At 36.7% G+C, this 13,146-nt stretch overlaps 1 non-coding gene across 1 annotated transcript; it reads left to right on the forward strand.

Annotated features, from left to right (window-relative positions):
- The first annotated feature begins 5,878 nt into the window (after positions 1-5,878).
- LOC138876646 (small nucleolar RNA R71) lies at positions 5,879-5,985 on the forward strand. The gene has a single exon (XR_011401989.1). It is a non-coding gene; the product is annotated as a small nucleolar RNA R71 (small nucleolar RNA).
- The last annotated feature ends 7,161 nt before the right edge of the window (positions 5,986-13,146 follow it).

Consider the following 13,146-nt stretch of genomic DNA (forward strand, 5'->3'; position numbering starts at 1 on the left):
AAATCCGAACCAAACCGTCATAATATATATAATTTTAAGAATTTATATAGAATTTACTTTAAAAAAAAGTCCAGAAATATTTAAGATACTCTCATGGGATGTAATATTCAATAGAACTATGAAGTGCATCTATTTTTATCTACTTTAAGTAATGGATGGTATCATCACTTCATTATCAAGTATTGTTGAAATGTGTCAATCTCTTTGTTCTTATATATTCATATTTCAAGATCTATCAAATTCCTATATCATTTTCCTATACCAGAAATGCTCCACCAGCTGAAGCATCAACAATGTTCTTCACGCTATCTGACAATCCCATGTAAAACCGCTGCCCCAACATCAGATCTGGAATACCATGGTACGGGCATATAACCAGCATCCCTTTAAAGCGCTCTCATGTTTCATGCAGTGTCTCCATTGGTCTCTGTTTAAAACTCAAAATTTCACTAATTTGTTGACCAGTCTTATTGGGTGGGTGGAACTTGTTATGGAATTGCCTGACTAACTCATCCCAAGTTGTTATAGAATTTATAGGAAGTGAGTTTAGCCAAGTCTGGGCAGCTCCCGTCACTGAGAATGGAAACAATAACAGATTGATTGCTTCAGGAGTTACGTTGGGCTGCCTTTGGGTTTTGCAGATAGAGAGGAAGTTCTTCAAGTGCTGCTGAGGATCTTCGACTTGCGACCCCGAAAATAGTCCCTTGTTCTGCAACAAGTGCAGCATGTTATTCGTAATTTGGAATGACTCAGCCTGTATCTGTGGAACTACAATGGCTGTGGATAGATTTTCAGCTGTGGGTTGTGCCCAGCCATAGAGAGCAGCCTCTGGCACTATTGGTACCGCTGGGTTTTCCTCGTGATCCCCCATGACTGTTTAGAATTGTTGGTTGTTGGTTGTTGGTTGTTTTTCCGATTAGCCCGATTCAAGGTCTTGAAAACTTTCTCGGGATCTGATAATGCTTCAAATACTTCACCAGATCTCGATGAGTTTCTAGGCATGCACCTGTGCAACCAAGTCAACAAACATTAAAATTTCAATGTAAAAATTGGGTATATAGAAAAAATGACTACAATAAGAATTTTTGTACTTCTTTCAATTGTAATTGATAACACCGTTAATTCCCCAGCAACGACGCCAAAATTTGATCACGCCCAACTATGCCTTACAAAAGGACAATGCGGACGTTGCAAATATAACTTGAGTATTTATGCCCAGAGTCGAATCCACAGTGTTCTTGTCGTGCAACCTCTTCATTCTTTCCTTGTACAACTTTGTGCTCTCAAAAGCAAGGTGTCTGAACTCGTCGAGCTCATGTAATTCTGTGATCCTCGTTGTGCCCGCAGCCTCGATGTCTAGATTCAGCTGTTTCAGTGCCCACCACGCTCTATGTTCAAGTTCCACTGGCAAATGGCAGGCCTTCCCGAACACCAACTTATATGGTGACATACCAATCGGTGTTTTAAAAGCAGTTCTATAGGCCCAGAGTACATCATCTAACTTTTTCGCCCAATCAGTTCTTGTGGCGTTCACAGTCTTGGTTAGCACACTCTTTATCTCTCTGTTGGACACTTCAACCTGCCCACTAGTTTGCGGGTGATAAGGGGTAGCCACCTTGTGGCGTACATCATACTTTGCAAGCAACTTCTTGAAAGCCCTATTACATAAGTGAGTGCCTCCGTCATTGATAATCGCTCTTGGTGTCCCAAATCTGGTGAATATGTTCTTCTTCAAAAACCCCACTACCACTCTTGCATCATTAGTGGGCAACGCTGTAGTTTCTACCCATTTGGACACGTAATCCACAGCAACATGTACTTATTGCTATAGGAGCTGACGAAGGGACCCATGAAGTCAATCCCCCAAACATCAAACACTTCCACCTCTTGAATTGGGTTCATGGGCATCTCATGGCGACGGGAAATGTTCCCGGTCCGCTGACATTCATTGCAGCCCTTCACCCATTGATGCGCATCTTTAAACACCGTTGGCCAAAAGAATCCGGCCTCAAGCACTTTCACAGCTGTCCTGACCCCTCCAAAATGTCCTCCATAAGCCGATGCGTGACAAGCCTGCAAAACAGAAGATTGTTCTATCTCAGGGACACACCTCCGGATCATATTGTCAACACAAATTCTAAACAGGTAAGGCTTATCCCAATAATACATGCGGCAGTCACGATAAACCTTTTTCTTTTGGACAGATGAAAGGTCATAGGGAACTATACCGCAGGCCAGGTAATTTGCAAAATCTGCATACCATGGCGCTTTCTCAAGATTAGTAGCGAGCAGCTGCTCGTCTGGAAAGGTTTCCAGAATATCTTCAACCTCAACTGCATTTTCAGCTCCCTCAAGTCGAGATAGATGATCATCGACTTGGTTCTCTGTGCCCTTACGGTCACGAATTTCAAGGTCGAATTCTTGCAGCAGCAACACCCAACGAATCAGGCGTGGCTTAGACTCCTTCTTCTCAATCAAGTACCTGAGAGCTGCATGATCAGTGTATACAATTACCTTAGAACCAATCAGATATGATCTGAACTTGTCGAAAGCAAACACCACAGCCAACATCTCCTTCTTAATCACCATATAGTTCAGCTGGGCTCCACTCAGCGTTCTACTTGCATAGTAGATTGGATGCATCAGCTTGTCCTTCTGCTGTCCCAGCACTGCCCCCACTGCATAGTCATTGGCATCACACATGAGTTCGAATGGCTGCTCCCAGTTGGGGGCAACAATGATAGGTGCTGTGACTAGTCTCTTTTTCAGCTCCTCGAATGCTACCCTGCAATCATCAGAAAACAAGAAAGGGTGATCTTTTTCTAACAACTTACAAAGAGGGTTGGTAATTTTTGAGAAGTCTTTTATGAATCTCCGGTAGAAACCGGCATGCCCAAGGAAGCTTTTGATTGTTTTGACTGAAGTTGGAGGAGGTAACTTTGCTATTACATCCACTTTAGCACGATCCACCTCAATTCCTTTGCTTGACACCCGGTGTCCCAAGAGTATGCCTTCTTGTACTATGAAGTTGCACTTCTCCCAGTTCAGAACCAGGTTAGTCTCGATACACCGTTTCAGCACACGCGTCAGATTTATCAGGCACTCATCAAATGAATTCCCCACCACTGAGAAGTCATCCATGAACAACTCCATTATGTCCTCTACCATGTCAGTAAATATGGCCATCATGCACCGTTGGAATGTGGGGGGTGCATTGCATAGGCCAAAGGGCATCCTCCGAAAGGCATAAATGCCATAAGGACAAGTGAAAGAGGTCTTCTCTCTGTCCTCCGGTGCAATGGAAATCTGGTTGTATCCTGAGTACCCGTCCAAAAAACAGAAGTGTGACCTCTCTGCCAGTCTGTCTAACATCTGATCAATGAAGGGAAGTGGGAAGTGGTCTTTCCGGGTGGCTAGATTTAGCTTTCTATAATCCATGCAAATTCTCCAGCCCGTGACTGTTCTTGTGGAGATCAATTCATTGTTATCATTCTTAACTACCGTCATGCCACCCTTTTTAGGTACACATTGAACTGGGCTAACCCAGCTGCTGTCAGAGATTGGGAAGATAATTCCCGCATCTAACCACTTTATTACTTCCTTCTTCACCACTTCCTTCATGTTGGGGTTCAGCCTTCTTTGGTGTTCCCTGGAAGGTTTGTGTCCCTCTTCTAGTAGAATTTTGTGCATATAGTAGGCGGGGCTAATCCCCTTTATGTCTGATATGGTCCACCCAATGGCAGTCTTGCACTCCTTAAGTACCTGCAAGAGTTGTTGCGCCTGCACATCTAACAAACTAGATGAGATAATAACAGGTAATGTGGAGTTAGGTCCAAGGAATTCATACCTGAGATGGTTGGGCAATGGCTTTAACTCCAACTTTGGTGGTTCTTCGATAGATGGCTTGGCTGGAGGAGTCTCTCGATTTTCCAAGTGTAAGGGCTAAAATTCTAGAGTTCTATCCCAGAACCCTCTACCCTCTAATGCCAACACCCATTCTGCCAATTCCTCTCCATTCACCTCATCCAAATTCATTAAACATGCAACAAGGGGGTCCTCAATGGTTAGCACCTCATCATCAGTCTCCACGATTACATCCACGACATCAATAAGAGAACAATTGGCGAATTCACTTGGTCGCCTCATAGATTTCTGCACATTGAATGTTATTTCCTCATCGTTCAATCTCATCTTGAGCTCCCCGGTTTCACAATCAATGAGCGCTCTCCCTGTGGCCAAGAATGGTCTTCCCAAAATTATGGGAATCTCTTCATCCACTCTGCAGTCTAAGATCACAAAATCTGCAGGGAATACAAATTTCCCTACCTGAACTAGCACATCATCCAGTATACCAGGGGGTCGTTTCATTGTCTTGTCAGCCAGCTGCAACAACATAGAGGTGGGTCTAGCTCTTCCAATGCCCAGCCTCTTATAAATCGCCAGGGGCATAAGATTGATGTTGGCCCCTAGATCACACAGTGCTTTAGCAAAAGCAAAATTACCAATAGTGCATGGAATTGTAAAGCTCCCTGGGTCAGACAACTTTTCTGCAATTGGTCTAGTCACCACTGCACTACATGTCTGAGTAAGAGTAACTGTGGCCAAGTCTTGGAAATCAAACTTTCGAGACATCAAGTCCTTCATCATTTTCGCATACCCAGGCATCTCCTTCAAAGCTTTATTCAATGGTATGTTTACCTGCATTTGTTTCAGCATTTCAAAGAACTTCTTGTATTGTTCCTCCTTTTGATACTTAGTCAGCCTCTGAGGGAAAGGTGCATGAGGTCTCTTCTTCCCAATCAACTGGGATTGATCCTTATCAGCTGCTACATCAACTACTGGTTCTTGGACTGTCTCAGCTTCTTTCTCGGTCGCATTCTGGATGCTATTTTCTTCCTAGGCAGGCTGGACTGGCACCTCTGTCAGTTTTGTTGACTCATCCAGCTCAATGGGCACTGGTATAAGTGTCTCAGCTTGTCTAGTTTCTCGAGCCCTCTCTTGCTCTACATCCAGATCTCTGCCATTACGTAGACTTACCGCCAACAGCTGCTTTGGGCCTTGATCTTTTGGATTTATCTGGGTGTCTGCAGGTAGTGTCCCATGAGGACGATTGTTCAGAGACATAGAAATTTGGCCCACCTGCACTTCAATATTCTTGATTGCTGCATCATGCGCATCCACTCTCTCATTAATCTTTGCATTAGACCCAATAACCTGCTGCATCATTGCCTCAAGTCTAGCAAACCCATCTTCCTGCCTTCCACCATGCTGTTGCTGAGGAGGGTGATACCCCTGCTGCTGATTCTGATTATTATATCCCTGTGGCCTTGGGTAAGGTGCCATATTGTTAGGGGGTCTCATACCTCCCATGTTTCCATTGTTGAACTGTGGATGGACTGGCTTGTATTGCTAATTTTGCTAGCCCCAATTCTGACCACCCTGTCTCTGGCCTCCATAATTAGACACATAATTCATGTCTTCAGGGTAGTGGTGATGATCATGTTCTGCATTCCATTGGTTACCGATTGGCTGACTAATGCAAGATGCGCACAAGCCCCCATTGGTAGTATCTACGATATGTACCTGCTGCTTCTGCCCTGACTCTTCCACATTTTTGGTGAGTATACTCATTTGTGTCAATAAGGTGGCCATATTTTCAGCCATAGAGTTGGATAGATCTAAGGGCACTGAGTGAACCACTGGAGTGATAGGTGCATTCCTGGTTGTCCATCCTGAATTTTGTGCAATCTTGTCAAGCAGACTCTGGCCTTCTCTCCATGTTTTGCTCAAAAATGCTCCACCAGCTGAAGCATCAACAATGTTCTTCACGCTATCTGACAATCCCATGTAAAACCGCTGCCCCAACATCAGATCTGGAATACCATGGTGCGGGCATATAACCAACATCCCTTTAAAGCGCTCCCATATTTCATGCAGTGTCTCCATTGGTCTCTGTTTAAAACTCAAAATTTCATCAATTTGTTGAGCAGTCTTATTGGGTGGGTGGAACATGTTATGGAATTGCCTGACTAACTCATCCCAAGTTGTTATAGAATTTATGGGAAGTGAGTTTAGCCAAGTCTGGGCAGCTCCCGTCACTGAGAATGGAAACAATAACAACTTGATTGCTTCAGGAGTTACATTGGGCTGCCTTTGGGTTTTGCAGATAGAGAAGAAGTTCTTCAAGTGCTGTTGAGGATCTTTGACTTGCGACCCCGAAAATAGTCCCTTGTTCTGCAACAAGTGCAGCATGTTATTCGTAATTTGGAATGACTCAGCCTGTATCTGCGGAACTACAATGGTTGTAGACAGATTTTCAGTTGTGGGTTGTGCCCAGTCATAGAGAGCAGCCTCTGGCACTATTGGTACCGCTGGGTTTTCCACGTGATCCCGCATGATTGTTTCGAATTGTGCAGTTGTTGGTTGTTGTTTGTTTTTCCGATTAGCCCGATTCAAGGTCTTGAAAACTTTCTCGGGATCTGATAATGCTTCAAATACTTCACCAGATCTCGATGAGTTTCTAGGCATGCACCTGTGCAACCAAGTCAACAAACATTAAAATTTCAATGTAAAAATTGGGTATAGAGAAAAAAATGACTACAATAAGAATTTTTGTACTTTTTTCAATTGTAATTGATAACACCGTTAATTCCCCGGCAACGACGCCAAAATTTGATCACGCCAACTATGCCTTACAAAAGGACAATGCGGACGTTGCAAATATAACCTGAGTATTTATGCCCAGAGTCGAATCCACAGAGAATTAACCTATCAATTACTTTCGTTGGACTTACTAAATTCTTTAGAATCAACTTCCCCAAACGTTGTGAATAACAGTTGATGGTATATTTAATAACTAAGATTGAAAGTCAATAAACAGTGGTAAACTAAATATGCTTAAGTTGTGAACAATAATGAGAAGGTTCTAAGGTAGTGATTTCCCCTATTGATGGAATCCCTTCCGTTTATATTTCATATAGATTTACCAACACATCTCTATCAACCATGAACACTCAAATTATCGTGAATCTCTCCCGAGTAATCAAGATAATTTACTAGACGCACTCTTCCGAGATACGCTAGCTGGCTTTGTTTATTATAGTCCACTTTAGATTGCACCCAAGACTTCGTTATCCCTAATCCCGCCTTTAAACCCGCAGTTATAGATCCCTCTTATACTTTGGGAGTGATGTTATTCACAATTACCTACATATGCACTCTCTCCCGAGTTATGCATACTAAATAGGCACAGCCAATTGAGGATCCTGTCAATTAACTACAACAAACACGTAGTTGAACAAATAGAGATTAAACTGGCAAACTATATTAACATAATCAAGAAGTTCATCCTTCAATAGGTTCCATCAAAACCCTAGACAAAGGATTTAGCTACTCATGACAATGGGTAAATAAACTATGAAAATATTCATGATCAAAATTGCAAGAATAATAAACAGAAGAAGAAAATATGATGTTTTGGGTGATCTCTCACACTTGTTTTTCTTGCCAAAGTACTTTCTAAAACATTGTCTGCCTCCCTTGGACGAGTTCTATTATTTAATATAGGGGTTGGGGCTAAATATCCCGTGTTTTGCACTTCAGTCCCTCAATTTTCTACTTCCTGCCGCGGTCGTACCGCGGTTACGCCAGGACCGCGGCAGTCCATCTCCAGTTCTGGTTTTGCTGCCTTCGCGTGGTGCACTTAGCAGATATTGTAAGATTGACCTCTTTTTCTCCGTAATTGATCCCACAAGTACTCCATAGACTTTCTTTTATTGTATATAGCCTGCAAAGCATGAAAAGCACTAATCAGAGCATTTTGTTATCACTTTTTACCATAAAACTATACAAGAAGATGGTTCTTTAGGGCCTAATTATAGTCCAATTCACCTATTATCAAGTAATATAAGAAGAAAGGAAAAGAGAGCAGCAATTTCACCATTGACAACCATTAAAAAGCTTTGAAGCTTTGAATTCAAATTTGGATTTTCAAAAATCATTATTTGTTTAGATTGGGTGTTGTTGTAAATAATTGGGAATATGGTTTGGAGTTTATATCTCAATTTTGAGGGATTTTGTTGAAGATTAGACTTGGTTTTGGCTAAATTCAGATTGAAACTCGAAGAAGAAGAAGAAGACATGACACACATTATATTGCAGCAATTGTAGATAAATTGTAGAAAAATTGTAGACTGTTGTTTATTTATTTTTGAACTTTTGTGTTTTTGTGTTAAAAGTTTGATGGGGGCTCGTTATTCATCTTCATCTGTTTTGGAGCTAACTTGTGCAGAGGAGAAGATGTTTTTTAAGTTATATATATTGCTATACTTTTAAATTCAAGAAAGTATGGTTGTATTGTATTTAAAGAGGCGTGAATTTGTAGAATAGGTTGAATGTTAGGAATGAGTCAAATAAGACTCACAATGACTTGTTTTCTACATTTAATCTACAACAAAACTACATATCATTTGAAAAATTAATATGAAAATACAGAATTTCAATGTTTCTACAAATTATCTACAAATTTTCTACAAACTGTTCATAACAGAATTTATCTTTATTTTCATGCATGTTCGTCTGGAACACTAAAGTTACTTGATATGCCAACATCTTCCGTTATAGAGGAATACAACTTATCTATAATTTTCTACAACTTTCACACATTATTTTTACCTAGTTAAATATAACTACAATAACATAAAATTTGGGCTTTGTGTTTTTGTGTTAAAAGTTTTGATGGGAGCTTGTTATTCCACTTCGTCTGTTTTGGAGCTAACTTGTGCAAAGGAGAAGATGTTTTTTAAGTTATATATATTGCTATACCTTTAAATTGAAGAAAATATGGTTGTATTGTATTTAAAGTGGCGTGAATTTGTAGAATAGGTTGAATGTGAGGAATGAGTCAAATAAGACTCACAATGACTTGTTTTCTACATTTATTCTACAATAAAACTGTATATCATTTGAAAAATTAATATGAAAATACAGAATTTCAATGTTTCTACAAATTATCTACAAATTTCTACAAACTGTTCATAACAGAATTTATCTTTATTTTCATGCATGTTCGTCTGGAACACTAAAGTTACTTGATATGCCAACATCTTCCGTTATAGAGGAATACAACTTATCAACAATTTTCTACAACTTTCACACATTATTTCCACACAGTGAAATACAACTATAATAACATAAAACTTATATACAAATTTTATGCAAAATTTGTACAATATGTCTTTTGTATATTTTGTATATGATTTATACATAGTAAAAATTAATTTCATACAACTAATTATATATTATACAACTTATCTACAATTTTCGTACATTATTTCTACTAAGGTATATACAACTACAATATAATACCACTTAAATATAATTTTTATACAATGTTATTCAACTTTCATACAATAGTTAAATGAATAAAAGAAAAATAAATAAACAACAGAATATAATTTTTCTACACTTTATCTACAATTTTTCTACAATTTCTGCAATATAATGTATGTTATGTCTTCTTTTTCTTCTTCTTCTTCTTCTTCTTCTTCTTCTTCTTTCCGAAATTCAGCCAAAACCAAGTCTAATCTTCACCAAAACCCCTCAAAATTGAGATATAAACTCCAAATCATATTCTCAATTATTTGCAACAACACCCAATCCAAACAAATAATAATTTTTGAAAACCCAAATTTGAATTCAAAGCTTTTTAATGGCTGTCAATGGTGGAATTCCTGCTCTCTTTTCCTTTGCTTTGTATTACTGAAATTTGGATACAATTGCGTTTGATGTAAAAGAATTGTAGAAGATTTAGTCGTTTTTGATTTGTGAAATCAGAAAAAAGTTTGAAACACAGTGTATCGAAAAAGCAGAGACGCTAAATTTGAAATGAAACTGACGAAGAAGATTAATGAGCGTGATTTGCGTTGTGGAAGATCTGGAAGAATATCTAATCCCCCAATTTTAGCGCGCCTAAATAAGGAAGCCTACAACTACAATGATTCCTTATTTAATGAATTGTCTATATTTTATAGAAATACTATTAGCATGAAGGGTAATATGCAAACTATGAACATATTTGGTAATATAGTTTCCTATATGGTATATGAACGAAAATTTCCCGTTGTAATTTGAGTTACTTTTATTACGGGCCATCTTCTCTAATACATTGTGTTGCAATGTGACACAAAGTCGCTGTGACTTTTATAGGAAAAAGAATCGGAAATAGCCTGATTTATAACTGATAATTTAAAACATAGCCCCAGTTTCAAAAGTAATCGAAATTTAGTCACTTTTTCATGTAAAGATAAAATCTAAACAAAAATGCTCATAAATTTTGAAAAAATAACGGAATAATATGTTGGAGTTTGAATGTTTTACATATGAGATTTCAGCATAATGTGCTGGAATTTCATAATGTGCTGGAGTTCCAACATAATATACTGGAAGTTTATACGTAGGAGCTCCATATACATGCTGGAGTTCCATGAAAAATGCTTTCCTAGAAAATGTTTTCGTAGAAAATGAGTGATTTTGTCACTTATTTTTTCTTGTTTGGTTGGTGAGTAAAAAGTTTTTTTCTGGTAAATATTTTCTAGTGTTTGGTTAGAGAGTAAAAAATATTTTTTTATGCTACTCTCCTCATCCCCCTTCCCCCAAGTCCCTATGTTTCTTGTGCTCCCTCCTCCTCCCCAAATACCCAATATTTTCATGACTTTATTTTCTTTCAAGAATTTAATTATTTTTCTAAAAGTTCATACAAATCCAAATGAACTAATATGTTGGTTTACTTTTTTATGCAAAAACACCGTTGAAATTTGTGCTTCATAACTAAAAAATACTTTTTTTGGTTGAAAAAGAAATTACTATTTTTACAACACGAAAATACTCTTTTTGTTGCAATAAAAGAAAATAATTTTTACTATATTATTTTATTGAAATGAAAGAAAATATTTTTACGTCATGGAAAAAAAATACTTTTTTTGTTAAAATAAAAAAAATACATTTTTTATCGTGAAAAGAAAATACTCATTTGTTAAAATGAAAAAAATACTCTATTTATAATATGAAAATAAAATACTATTAGGGTGAGGGTGGGTTGGTAGGGGTTCGTGAGGATGGGAAAAGGGGAGAAAGTTGGAAAAGAGTTTTGGAAAATGTTTTCCCTTCTCTTAATAGGGAAATATTTTCCTCCAATTGGAGGAAAATAAATTCATGAGAAAAATATTTTCCAAAACATTTAAGCCAACCAAATATAAGAAAATTGAATAATATTTTCCGTAAAGTGTTTTCCTTCGTACCAAACACCTCCTAAGAGGTCTCTTAATCAGTTAGTTGGTAGGAGAATCTTTTGAGTATTGAAATATAACTTATTTTTTTCAGCATCTTTCTGAATTAAAGTGACACAAACCGTAGATTTCTCTGTGATATCCTAGTATCTGATCATGATTAAGTATTTAACTTATATACGGGCCGTGTAACTTTTTTTTTAAACACTATTAGGTACTTTAACCCGTTGGTATGAACAGTTACTTGTTATATTTTATCTTTTAGATAAGGGTGTTTAAACCGAATTGGAAAATTGCACCAAACTGAAAAATCAAATCAAATCGATTAAAATTCGATTAGATTTAGTTTCGTATTGAGTAAGAAAAATCCGAACCAAACCGTCATATAATATATATATATAATTTTAAGACTTTATATAGAATTTACTTTAAAAAAAGTCCAGAAATATTTAAGATACTCTCATGGGATGTAATATTCAATAGAACTATGAAGTGCATCTATTTTTATCTACTTTAAGTAATGGATGGTATCATCACTTCATTATCAAGTATTGTTGAAATGTGGCAATCTCTTTGTTCTTATATATTCATATTTCAAGATCTATCAAATTCCTATATCATTTTCGAATTTGAAATGGTATTTCAATAATTTTAAAATAAAATAGAACATATCATTATTTAGGTTTCATATTGCTTTTTATGTTTAATTATTAAAGTCGGTTAACTTTGAAAGCGTACATTGATGAAAAATTGTCGTTAGACGATTAAGAAAATAACTATCATATGTTACTATAAAAATTCTCCCACAAAAATATTTTAATAGATCATATGTTTGACAATATTTAATTTTTACTAAATATATATTCACTTATCAAAACTTTATCTATAACTATAACAAAGTATGGTTGAAATAATATTCTCGAACCAAAAAAAGCCGAAAAAATCGACAAAACTGAACCAGTCCAAACCAATATAGTTGGTTTGATTTTGTTAAAAACATAACCAACCTGATTCATGTACACCCCTATTTTAGATCACCTTATAATGTAATTATTCTTTACGTTGTTATTGTATAGAAGTTAAACTCCATGATTATAACTATAGAAAAGCAGACAACCCCATATATAGATCTGTAGAATTTATTAGCATTTCCTCCTAACTGAAAACGAGACAGTGACGGCGAGGGGAGGTCCGACGAATTTTGTAGCCTAAAGTCATACTTTATCGGAGGCCTTAATTTTTTATTTTTATTTATTTATTTATTTGAAGTCCATTTTTCTAGCTTTTCTTAGATATGAAGTTATTAATAATTTTTTTTATAATCAATAACCGCTAATAAGTATTTTTCAATTGACAATATAACTAATCCACTTAATTTTAGATATTGTTGATCTTAGGTTAGATTTTATCAATTTTAATTTTGAAAACTTCTTTCCACTGAAGCAACGGTAATATGAGTTATTAATATTATTCCATAAGCAATATATGCATTTGGAAAAGAATCAGATCTTTTTATTTGATTGAGTGTATCAATTAAACTGTTATATTTTAATTGTACTATTTTCCTTAATACTTTTAATTCAAAAAATAAATCTAAACCATCAATATCGAATTGATTATTACAATTTAAGGAACATTCAAGATTAAGACAATATTTTTAAAATTTTTCATCATTTAGTGATCTTAGTTTTTACCGCTAAATAGAAAACCAAAAGTATTTTCATACGCTTCGAATTGCTCAAATATAGTTTGAAGTGAAAAAATAGCCTTGTCTACTATGTATAAAAGTAATAGATGGGCAATGTAGGAAACATTTCTATTTTTTCCTGAGAATCTTTAGAATTTCCACTGCTTAGCTTTT

The sequence above is a fragment of the Nicotiana sylvestris genome, chromosome 8, assembly GCF_000393655.2.
Source record: "Nicotiana sylvestris chromosome 8, ASM39365v2, whole genome shotgun sequence".
Taxonomy (NCBI): domain Eukaryota; kingdom Viridiplantae; phylum Streptophyta; class Magnoliopsida; order Solanales; family Solanaceae; genus Nicotiana; species Nicotiana sylvestris.